The sequence below is a fragment of the Eulemur rufifrons genome, chromosome 6 (genome assembly GCF_041146395.1).
Source record: "Eulemur rufifrons isolate Redbay chromosome 6, OSU_ERuf_1, whole genome shotgun sequence".
Lineage (NCBI taxonomy): Eukaryota > Metazoa > Chordata > Mammalia > Primates > Lemuridae > Eulemur > Eulemur rufifrons.
This window is the reverse complement of record NC_090988.1, coordinates 57854071-57866593: the sequence shown is the minus strand read 5'-3', so window position 1 is coordinate 57866593 and position 12523 is coordinate 57854071.

Here is a 12523-nt window from a genome sequence, read left to right as displayed (position 1 = left end):
ATCATCCATATTTTGGTATCATAATACAATTTTTGTATATACCTCAAAATATCATTATGTTCACCACTACTTTAAAAAATTACAGTACTTATTAAACCCAATACTAGATCTTGTTACTTCATTAATTAGCAAAACAACAGATATTATGTCAGCAATTTGGAGATTTTAAAAAAATATTTCAATAACAACATAATTGGTTTCCTTTGTAGCACTCTGTATTTTATTTCATGCATTTAAAAATGTCATTCTCAGAAGACTAGGATTGGTCAGTCTTGGTTGAGAAGCACAAAAAAAAAAAAATTGTTACAAAATCTTGGACTGGAAGATCAGCAGGGCTCTCCCAAATGGATCCAGTTTATAGCTATTGTCTCCTTGGATGTATCTATTGTCCAATTTGTATCTGGTTCAAAATAGATTAAGTTGGGGATAAAGAAAAGAACCAATTTCCAGTGTTGAAGAAATATATCAGCTAGGGTGAGAGAAAGGACCCAAAACAAAAGCAAATCAGATGGTTTAAAAATAGTGCATTCAGTGACATGTCTGAGTTCAGGCTCATAGGAAGAGGTGAGCTGGAGAGATCTTTTTAACAACTTAGACCCAGGAGTGAAAAGACATAGAGAAAGAGACATACCACCCAGAGGTACAATTGGTAAGATATTCAGCATTGAGGTATGATGAAAGTTGGCTGACAAGCAATATGCCTAGTCACACAAAAAATTCTCAATAAATATCTAGCAAATGAAAGAGAATGGAGAGGATAAATAATTGTTCTAACTAGAGGTGGTGAAATCATAAAAAATCAAAATTCTATTTTTTTAAGTTTTTTTTGCTTTTGGTTTTTGTTTTTCACAAACTTGTATTGGCAGACTTAGAAAAGGGCAGTACTAGCATGGGGGTGGAGGTAAGGAAAGAGTAGATGGGATGCATGAGTTAGAGTCCCTCTGTGACCTTAAAGGACATTATAATTTTAGCAGCAGGCAGTTCATCCCACTAATAATACTACAAGGAAATGAGGCAAGGAGGGGAAAGAACACTACATGAATAAGCCAGTTGGACACAGCTAGCCACCATTTCCAGAGTGAAACATCTTTATAGAGGGTTATGCTGATTTTATCCACACTCCATGTCCTTCTAGTGACCTAGAACACTTCAACTTCAGTTGCATATACATCAGGAGCTTACTTCATAAGTTCAGTTGTTTACAAGGTTTCTTGTTTCCATTTGGGATGTTTTAACTTGTTGTTATCCTTAATATCCTAGTGACTCTGATGTAAAAAAAAAAAAAAAACACCTCACTTTTAACTGAGTCTAATACAAGCACCATTGCATTAGATACTAGAGGTAAGTTATGTCTTTGTCCTATCCTTCCCAAAATATGGGATTCAGAGAGGGGTTAAGACCCTGTGGTAAGGGAGAAAAAAATTTATATGTGTGTGTGCACGTGTTTGTGTTTGTGTGTGTGTGTCTAGTCCCTATGATACTTCTAGACATTCAGGATTCTAGGGATAGAACCAAAAGTTGGTTTGGGGTTCAAGCAACAGTTGCTTCCTACCATCAACACTAAATTCCTGATCGAACACTTGCAGAGCTCCCTCTACTGGCTTCCAGAACACTGCTCACAGAGGCTTCCACAGTCTAGGATGCAGGCATTCAGGAGTTCTCTGCAGTGGTGAGGCCAGATCCAATCTCCTTCTCCCAAAAGAGGTTATGGACAAAATTATTCTAAAGGCTGGAATCTTTCTTCTGCTGCTGCCTCCCAAAATATTGACTGGGACCACTTTCCTCACTCCTGCCAGACTGACTATGGTCACTACCAACACTTCTTCAGGGGCTCAACCTGGATTCTCATCAGTTACTCCCAGTCCTGACTCAACCAGAATACTCAGATCTATTCTGAGCACCTTCCCTGGGGGCTCTGATGGATACTCAGAGCCAATGGGTACCAAGTGGTAGGAAGTCAGAGCAGCGTGGCTCGGGTGCAGGAATAAGGGGATGACTTGTCTGTAAAGAATTTTAAAATTGTAAGAAAAACCAAAAGTCAGTCTGATTTTAATTATCACTGTGTACATAATTCTAGACAAAGTTAGTGATACAATAACCCTCACCAAAAAATTATTTTGTTACTATAAAAGTCCTAAACAATTGCTATAGTTACTGTAGAGTTACAATAATATCTATGTAGCCTTCAATTTCTCATTTTTTTAAACATATGCATTAAAAAATATTTTATTCTACATGCAAGTTAACTTGGAGAACTACCAATTACACAAACTATGCCACACATATTACTTTGGACATAAATTCATAAAAGTTTAATTATCTTTCAAGTTCACTTTACGTGCATTTCATGACTCCAATTCCTGTGGTACAATATATTCCTACTTTTAGAACAGTAGATTTAAAAAAAATTGTAGTCATATGGGACTTTTCTTTTATGAGGTTTTTTTTTTAATTATTGTGAAATTTCAGATAAAGCCAACTGAACACAGAAATATCTGCAAACAGACATAATAAGGCTTGAGCAACATAGAAATCGGTACAACATCAAGGTTTAAAATTGTTCCTTGAGTATCAGCCCACAGAGATTGTGGAGAAAGCCAGTAACTTCGCAAAAACAAAATGTAACGAAATTGGCATGGAAAAAATAATCAAATTTTGAAGACTGCCAGAAGACACAAGAGATGATGGTCTTGTATTGCCAGACAAAGTCAAAAGAACAATGTTTGTACTACAATTGTTTTCGCCAAGTAGACACACCTTCTAAAACAGTGGATCAAATAATGTCAGTGTCGATGTTCATTTTCTCTGAGTTTTGCAGAAGAAAATCTTCACAAGTTTTTAGCAATAGAAAGTTATGGTAAATTTTCTGGTAAAACTATCTTAGTAAAATTTTTCAACTGCGAAGACAATTGAAAGCTGCAAGAATTATTCCCAAAGAAAAAAGACATAGATGGTACTATAATTTCTATAATGTATCGTGAAGTGTGATTTCTATAAATCTCTGCCAACATAACCATATGTTTATTACTTTTCCTATTTATATATCTGTTACTTCATAAGAAGAAACTTTTCAAAATTAAAATTAACAAAGAATTGTCCTTTGGTTACCTATAAGCTAAGGCAGAGTGACAAATCTATACTAATTCACTCCTTACATGCTCATGTTCAGTGGTCATGAACATAAACATGTGAGGAGTGAATTAATTTCCTAAGGATTCCGTAACAAAGTATTACAAACTGTGGGACTTACAACAACAGAAATGCATTGTCTCAAGGCTCAGGAACTTACAAGTAAGGAATCAATGTGTCAGCAACAAGCTCATGCTCTCTGAGGGATCTGGAAAACAATATGTTCTATGCCTTTCTTTTAGCTGCAGGTGTTTCCCAGCAATCTTTCGTGTTCATTCGCTGATTTGCAAATGCATAAATCCCATCTCTGCTTTCAAAGTCACATGGCATTCTCCCTGCATGTCTCTCTTCACCCGGTCACCTTCACCCTGTGTGTCTCTTCACACTCGTGCTTTTTATAAGGACACCAGTCATTTTGGATTAGGCACCCTATAACTACTCCAATATGACCTCATCTTCACTAATTACATCTGCAATGACCCTATTTCCAAATTAGGCCACATTCTGAGTTACTCCAGGTTAGGACTGGACATAGCTTTTGGAGGGGAAGGGGATATAATTCAACCCCTAACAAGGACCAATTTTGACAGTCACTGTAAATTTGCAGGTGTTAAGGCTCAACAACAAACTATACTGCCATTGTTCTATACTTTAACACATAAATGTGTACGTATGTTTTCCCCTTTTTTCAAAATAAATACACTGATGCAATTTAAGACTATTAATTCATTACTTTTCCTCTTAGTGCTGTAATTTTTTCTTTAACTGGAATGATTGCTTCAAAAGGAAGTTTTCATTATCTGTGCTTCCTTTCTGGCCATCGTTATTATTCATTTCACCATTACTACTGAAAATCATTGTTAAAAATGATTCGCCAAGGTGTCAGCCTGCAGGACCCCGACCTCCTCTGGCGCCTTTCCCCAAAGATACTCACTTTCCCAGCAGGCTTTGCAGCGGAGCCTCCCATCGCCCTAAATGCTACATGTCTTCTGACACAGCACAGGCGAAACCCGACAGCCCCCTTATCCCACACTAGGGGGCGCCTCGTTCTCCGGCCGGACACCGAGCATTCCTGGCGCCTGCAACCGGTCCAGCTCGCCGCCTATAGAAATAGTCAACACACCTCTTCTCCGCCCTCCCCCACAGTGCCAACGAGGCAGGCTCCGCAAGGGGCGGGCAGAAGCTGGAAACATTCAGCTGTCCGTCGCCTCCCCCATCTCCCACGGCCGCGTATTTCGCCGACTGGCCCTGGGTCCCGAGTCCCGCATCCACATGTTGCGGAACTTGCTCACGGGACTGGTGCAGCACGAACGCATCGAGGCGACATGGGCGCGCGTGGACGAGATGAGGGGCTACGCTGAGAAGGTGAGGAGCGGGGCCCCCTTGTCACCGCGCGGGTCGGGCCTGAGGGGGCGGGGCCCCGCTGCTTGCGGAAGGGGAGTGGGACCGCCCCAGTAAACTCTTCCCCAAGTCTGAATCCCTTAGTACTCTGAGCTGAGGCCACTCCTCCGGCACCTCAATTGGAAGACTGGTTAGCACTGCGGAGTAGGAGGGGGCTTAGATTAAGTGAATGAATTGCCATCCAGCATCAGAGAAATTAGATTGGCACCCTGCTTCTTGCTCGGGCTGGATCCTCCACGTTTTGTCCTCACAGCTCATCGACTATGGGAAGCTGGGAGACACCAACGAACGAGCCATGCGCATGGCTGACTTCTGGCTCACGGTGAGTGCGTCCTCTCTGCCTCCCAAATCACACCCTTTGCTCCCAGTGGAGGACGGGGTTGTTGGAGAAGGGAAATTGGGTGGAATTAAGCTAGGTTGCTCACTTATGGACCAGTGTTAGGAACTAAATTACAAACGTTATCTTAAATTAGTTGAACTGCATGTGAATATTGCCTCTGCACAACTGCCTATAAATGACCCCTTTGTGTAACTTTGACCCTGCCAGATCGGGGGCTGGGGAAGGTCTATGTACATGTGTGTGGATCTTACCTTTGCGAGTGGTTGAAAGTTAAATGCCTCTGCACTTGTGCTTGACTCTGCTGTCTCCTGAATAACTCTCTCCCTCTAGGAGAAGGACTTGATCCCAAAGCTGTTTCAAGTACTGGCCCCTCGGTACCAAGGTCAGAATGGGGGCTACACAAGAATGCTGCAGATCCCAAATCGGAGTGAGCAAGATCGAGCCAAGATGGCAGTGATCGAGTATAAAGGGAACTGCCTCCCACCCCTTCCTTTACCTCGCAGAGATAGCAACCTTACACTCCTAAATCAGCTGCTACAGGGACTGCAGCAGGACCTCGCCCAGAACCAAGGAGCAAGAGTCCACAGCTCCCACACAGCTCAAACACCAGGGATTTAACTGGATCTGAAGGATCTACAGCCCATATCGATGCCCAAGATCACAGATCTTTGGAGCTCTTTTAGTCTCTGATACGAACTGGAGCTAAGAGTTAGTTGTAAAATGGACAGTCTTAATGGGGCTGAGAACATTCTGGGGAGCCAGGTGGCCCTGTGTTTGCACAATAGATAAAATTCCTTCTATGAGTGTATATAAATTGGATGTTTTTTAATCCTTCCCCTGTGATTTCTGGAGAATGAGAACTATCCAGATGCTCAGCCTACCTGGGAGAAAATTCATAGCTTAATGTTTCCAGTCCTTAGATTTGGGTTGGTTTGGGGTAGCACAGTTGTTTTCCTCAATGCCACTTTAGATGGGGCATGTATCCTATCGTTCTAAACTGGTTCCCACATGTGATTGTGTTTTGACATTTAGTCTCAGAGACAGTGAGCCCCGGGGATTTCCTAGAGAAAGAGCACTTCCTAACAGGAGTAAGGAGTGAATACCTGCAAGTGAAACGTCCTTAAACAATCCATTACCTTAGGAAGCTTTAGGGGATACTACAACCATTCCTCTGTTTCTGGGCAGCATCACACATTACCTTCATGTGCCCCCCTCAACCCCTGAATGGACCTTGGAGTAGGGGACCTAAGAACTCAGATGTCCCACCACCCCGGTCAAAGGGGTGCAGGCATTCAGCAGAGGATGTTGGGCTCCAGGATAAGCTCCTTCCTCTTGGTGGGGGGAGGGGTGAATGAGAGGGTCAAAGTGAAAGGCGGGTTAGGAAATTAAAGCTGCTGGGAATTTCCTGGAAGTTTTTATTGTTGCTAAATCTGGGTCTCTCTGGGAACTCACAAAAAGGGAAATCCGGCTTCAGAATGGGCAGAGTATGTGAGAAGCAGGGAGCTCCTTTACATCCTCTCATTACTCTGAAGGCAGGCTTGTCCCAGCCAGGCTGCCCATGCCTTAGGCTCAGGCTTGACTAGAGTGGTGGAACTGGGAAGACTTGGGAAGAGCCATCACCCTTGGCCTGAACACTTGATGGGATGGCCTGATTGTTGCCATATCCCCAGTAAAGTGGGAAGAAGAGATTTTATCTTAGGCTGCACCTTCAGAGTGTATTAGGCCCACTGAACCCATACATTGTCTGAGATAATAAGTCAGGGTGAGGGTAGAGGGATCATTGGTCTATCAGATAGACATGAGTTTCTGTGACAGAACTATTCTGGTGCTGTGTTGCTGCAACTGCCCTAGTCTAAGATTTATCTGCTCCCATCAGGGCTCTCCATCCTTTTGTCTACTCCAATTTGTCCTACTGCCCAAAAGCTCTTACATTTTGAGTGACATATACTGGACACTCAAAACATTTATCAAATAAATCTGCAAGTCTGATGCTTCCCCCAAAATTTATCCATCTTCCTTTCTTCTTAGTGTGAACATTCACCCCACTTAGATATCTAGGAGCCATCCCTTTCTCCTAGAGAAAGCACTTTCCTTAAAGTTAAAATCACAATAGGTGGATTATGGCTGTGTTCCCAGTGTTTCCTCTTAGCCCCCAGAAATATATCTCACTTTGGGGCTCTCAGCAGTTCCTTACATGCATATTAAGCATCTGCTAATCCCCAGCATCATTTTATGCTGTGTGGATAGAACATTTATCAAATGTTTTCATATGTCAGGCGCTGGACTAGATACTAGGGATACAGAGCTAAGAAGAAATGACCTCTGCCATCAAGGAACTCACAAGCTAATGGGCCACTACCACAGTGACCTCAAGAGCAATACATCCCCCTTAATGTTTTGGCCCAAATAAGAGTACATGAATCGTAGAACATTTGCTAAAGGTTCAGGGATAACACAAGGAAAATAAAGTGTATCAGGAATTTTACTAATCTGGCCCACAAATATCTTTTCACCTCAGTTGGTGGAATGTTCCCCCAAGTTCACCTAAGCACCTCTTTAATACATTCCAGACCCAAGAGCACACCACTTTCGAAGGTTCCCCGTCTTGGGCTCCAGTTCTTTACTGTAAGGTTGACAAAAGTAACGCCTACTCCCTTCTCAGAAGGTAACAAATTTAGTCTTAACAGTTAGCACAGAATAAGCCCAGTAGCTAAAGCAGATGACTAGAAAAGTCAGAGACAGTGTTCTTCCACTCATTCTGCATTGGAATTAACAAATCATGTTGAGTTTATTTCCATAATGTTTCTCAAATCTGCAGTCACCTCTCCCTAATATCAAATCCAAGACATCTCTATCCTGGATTACTGCAGTAGCCTCCTAACTTGCCTCCTTCCACACAGCAGCTGTAGTGATAGAAATCTGATCATCTTACTGCCCTGCTGATAATCTCTAGTCACTCATTTCCTATAGGAAACAGTCCAGATTCCTTAACATGATTCTTCTCCTTGCTCAGTACTCCGGGTACTTCCTTTGCCTCTAATGCTATGCTCCAGAAGCCTAAAAGTCATTTCGGTTGTTTCCTTGTGCACAGGTCCCCTTACCACCTTCTGTGAGGGGACAGCCTTTCCCTTTTTACCTGTACAACTTAACACCCAGATTTGGCATCTCCTGAATGACTCCCCTGACCATCCCCACACCTGAGGTCATTACTATGTCAATCTAGGTGCTTCTGCAATGTTTCCATAATCACACTTCATGTACCACATTGCATTACAGTTCTCTACAGTGGATTAGTTCCCAAGTATCCATCCCAGATTAGTCTAAAGCTATCATGGTATTTCTATCCACTTGCTGTTGATGGGTTTGGGCTGGACAGGCCTACACTAATTCGAGGCAGTGAGAGAATCCAGGCTCTATTCTGCTGGATAAGAGTAAGTTGGCATGTTATTCTAAGTGCCACTGGGGAACTGGTTTTGGGTTGAAGATGACACTGAGGATGGCAGTGTCTAAACTAAACTATAAATACCTGGAACTCCCAAGCTGTAATCCTAGTTATGTTGAAATAATCTTTTTGGTGATTATTCCCATTTGAGTCTGTGTTTTCTGTTAATTGCTACTGAAAGTAATTCAATACATTACTTTGTGTACCATCACACCATTAGTGCTTCTAAAACAGATTTTTACTATGACCCACAGATAAAAAAAATACTTTACACTAGAACGTAATATTCACAAACATAAATAATTGAAACAAAATCATCACAAAACATTATTTACTTTTACAAATATGGTACACGCTAATATTTTCTACTCTTTTCTTGTTCACCTTTTTAAAATGCTGGTCCCAATTCACTAAATTGATTTTACAACACACTAATGGAGTACAACGTGCTCTTTGAAAAACACTGTTCTCAACCAGCATTCCAGTGACTAACCAGCCTTTGCTGGATAAAATCTAGACATTTCATGACACAATTGCCCTCTGTGGCCCAGTCCCAGCCACTTCTCAGCCTCCTCTCATACCATTATTTGTTGCCACCCTTCATAAGAAACTGCTTGCTATCCTCTGAATATGTAACTTTGTGCATGGTGTTCCCTCTGTAATGCTTGCCCTCTTTCAAGTCACCTCCTACTTGTCATTCAAGTCTTTGCTCAGAAGTCACTTTGTTGAGGCCCCCAAACTCCACATCACCCTCCAAATGGGGCTAGCTCTCCTGTGGGCACATACCCAACAATCACATATACTACAGTTTTCTGTCTACTTAACTGATTCTTTCATTCAACCACAATTCTGAAGCCAGGGACCAGGACTCATTCTTCTTGATAATGCTCCCATAAGGCCTGATACACGGTAGGTGCTCAGTATATGTTTACTAACTGAAGAGTCAGCCATTATTATGTCCATGGCATATTCCACTCTCTGGCTGAACTTTACAAAACAATAAACATGGTACTGTGCGAGGGGACACGTTTAAGCTACACTGCTGAGTATACCAAGACAAAAGAAATGGTCTCCTTCCTCTCCAGGGAATTACATGCTAATAAGGAGTGTCAAGAATGTAAGCATATGTCTAATTCATTTGCCACACATTTTATATTCCAATTTCCTGGACTGTTTCTAACCACCCATAAACCGAAAACACCTATACATTTCCCAAGACTAGAAAAAGCTGAAATGACACCTTTTTGGTGAAATATTCATGAAATTCCACAGGCAAAGTTCAGCATTATTCCAGTGATCCAATTTCTTTCTTATTTTTTTAATTAACACATTAATCACTACCCATGCTGTACATTAGATCCCCAGAACTTGTTCATCTTATAACTGAAAGTGTGGACCCTTTGATCAACATCTCTCCATTTTCCCCACACCTCAGCCCCTGGCAACCGCTGTTCTACTCTGTTTCTATGAGTTCAACATTTTAGATGCCACATGTAAGATCATACAATATTTGTCTGTCTGTGTCTAACTTATTTTACATAGCATAATGTCTCCTAGGATAATCCATGTTGTCACAAATGGAAAGACTTCCTTCCTTTTTATGGCTGAATAAAATTTCATTGTGTATATAAACATATACATTCCATTTCTATCTTTATCTACTTGTGTGTCAGTGGACCCTAGGTTGTTTCTGTATCTTGGCTATTGTGAATAATGCTGTAATGAACATGGAGGTGTAGATATCTCTTCAAGATACTGATTTCATTTCCTTTGGATATATACCCCAGAAGTGGAATTGCTGGATAATATGGCAGTTCTATTTTTTTTGAGAGTTTTTGTTTTGCTTTGTTTTGTTTTGTTTTGGAATGGCACCATCTGGGGGATGGGCACACTTGTAGCTCTGACTTGGTTGGTGCAAAGGCGATATATGTAACCTAAACATTTGTACCCCCCATAATATTCTGAAATAAAAATAAACAAATATATAAACTCAATTTGTTGTAGTCTTGTCTTTTGACAAATCTAGCAATTAATTAAGGGACATGAAGGAGACTGTGGAAGCTCCTGAGACCGCTTGAGTGAGAAACACAGGAAAAGCACAGTAACTTCCTTTTGGTGCAGAGGGGGGGTCTTCTGTCTTCCTCACAGAGCCGCAAGAGTCTTAAGTGCCTCTCAGGTCTGACCTCTGCTCTTTTTCACATTTGAGCTCCCCAATCGCTTTGGCTTTTTGGGATACCAAAGAGTAGTTTGTGCTTTGGGAGAGTCATTAATTGTGAGGCACAAGTTAGTTTGTGATGTGGCAGAGTACATGACCTAGAAAAACAAACATCACTTGTACTCAATACTAAATTGGAACCACTTGATCAACACTTATGTGCATATATGGATGTTAAATTTAAGGGAAATCAAGTAGGTGGGGGGGGGGAGGGGATGGGTAAATTCACACCAAATGGGGATAATGCACACTAACTGGCTAAAGGGTACACTTATAACTTTGATTCATACTGTACAAAAGCAAATTATGCAACCAAAATGTAGGTACCCCTGTAATATTCTGAAATAAAAATAATAATAAAACTATAAATCTAACTGAATAGTAAGAGAAGAAATGAATAAACTCCTATTTTCTTTTCCTCAAGTCACTTGTCCTTGTTATTCTGATGCAGCCTCCAGGACAAGTGTGGAACTTTCAGTAACATAATGAGCAATTCAAGCATGATTGTTGAAAATGAGTAAATTAGGTGAATGTAAATGGGATAAAAGTTTATAAATGAACTTTTCATTGTTTCAAAAATCTTTCTCAGTAACGTAGTCTTAAAATTGTATTCATGAAATGTTTCAGTCATTTCTAAGTCAGATATAATGATGAAACATTAATTGTGGTACATAAATTTTATTTGTGGATTCTTAAGTTTTATAGAAAGACAAAATAAACTATGAATTATTTGATTCTGAACAGTTCATTTTGTGGAGACTACTGTAAAGGAGTGTACTTCAGTTTCTTGATAATTTTTAAATCCAGGCATCATGATAAAACATAAATGTAAGGCTGGCGACCATAAAACCCCTTCCCCAGAAGTTCCCTTAGTGGAGACTGCCAGCCCCCCCCAACCCCCGACACAGCCAAAACTTAAACCACATCTTGTCACTGTCACTGCTAGCTGAACACTCAGTCCGCAGCCAAGCTACATCCTGTCACTGTTAAAACCAGGTCAGACCGCATCTTGCCTGCCGGGAACTTAAGCCCAGGCCAAAAACAGCAAACGCTACATACAATTCTCAAAAGAGCCCCCTCCCCTCACCTCATATAAATACCCTTGCCTCAGTCCCAGGCGGTGCGACTTCTCCGGGCCCCTCTCTCCCAGGACCCGTGATCCTCGCCCTGGAATGCTCAAATAAAGCCTCATTGCTTACCCCTTTCTACTCTGCTCCTCTTTCTTTCTCTGGCGCCGACCATCCTAAAACCTTACAATAAACATGTTAGGGTGAAAAAGCCCGGTGGGTGCTCTCAGCATGGATGGAGAAAGATTTCTCACACCGAGTTTAAGATATAAAAGTAAAAATGTTTGTTTTATCTTATTAGAAGGACATAGAGCCATGGGGGTGGGGTGGGATGAGAGCAGGGAGAGGGCGTGGCATCCCAAAGAAAGACAAGGGAGATGCTGGCTGCTAGGCCGAATGGCTTGCTTCTTTTATGGGGACAAAAAAAATAGTAATTGCCTTTCTTGTTTCTTCTGTTCCTGGAGACTTAGTTATCTCTGAAACTTAGAGTAGGGGACGTGTTTTGCCCCTGAGATATGCTTTGGGCAGGAAACAAAGGCCTGGAGTATATCCCCCTGCTGTCTGTCCAGGAGCTTCTCAGGAATACCTGGGAAGCTACAGAAACAAATTCTAAAGGCTGTGAGCTGGTGAATGTAAAGAGAAAGGTTTACATTTTCTTTAGGCTCTTTTGTGAAAACAGAGTCCCAGCAGGTTGCCTGCCAGCAGAGAGAGCAGAGAGCTCACAGGATTGACCTTTACTATTATTTGTAATTATGGGATTAGATAATTTCTTGTTATGTCAGCAAGGCCTTACAAAACAGGCTTCCTTTTAATCAGCTGATTTTTTGAAAAAGGAGGAAAAAAAAAAAAAAAAGCAAAGATGAAAGTGAAACCAGTTTAGTGCTTCCTGCTTCCACCCAAAATTCAGTTCTCTCTCACACATACCAAGC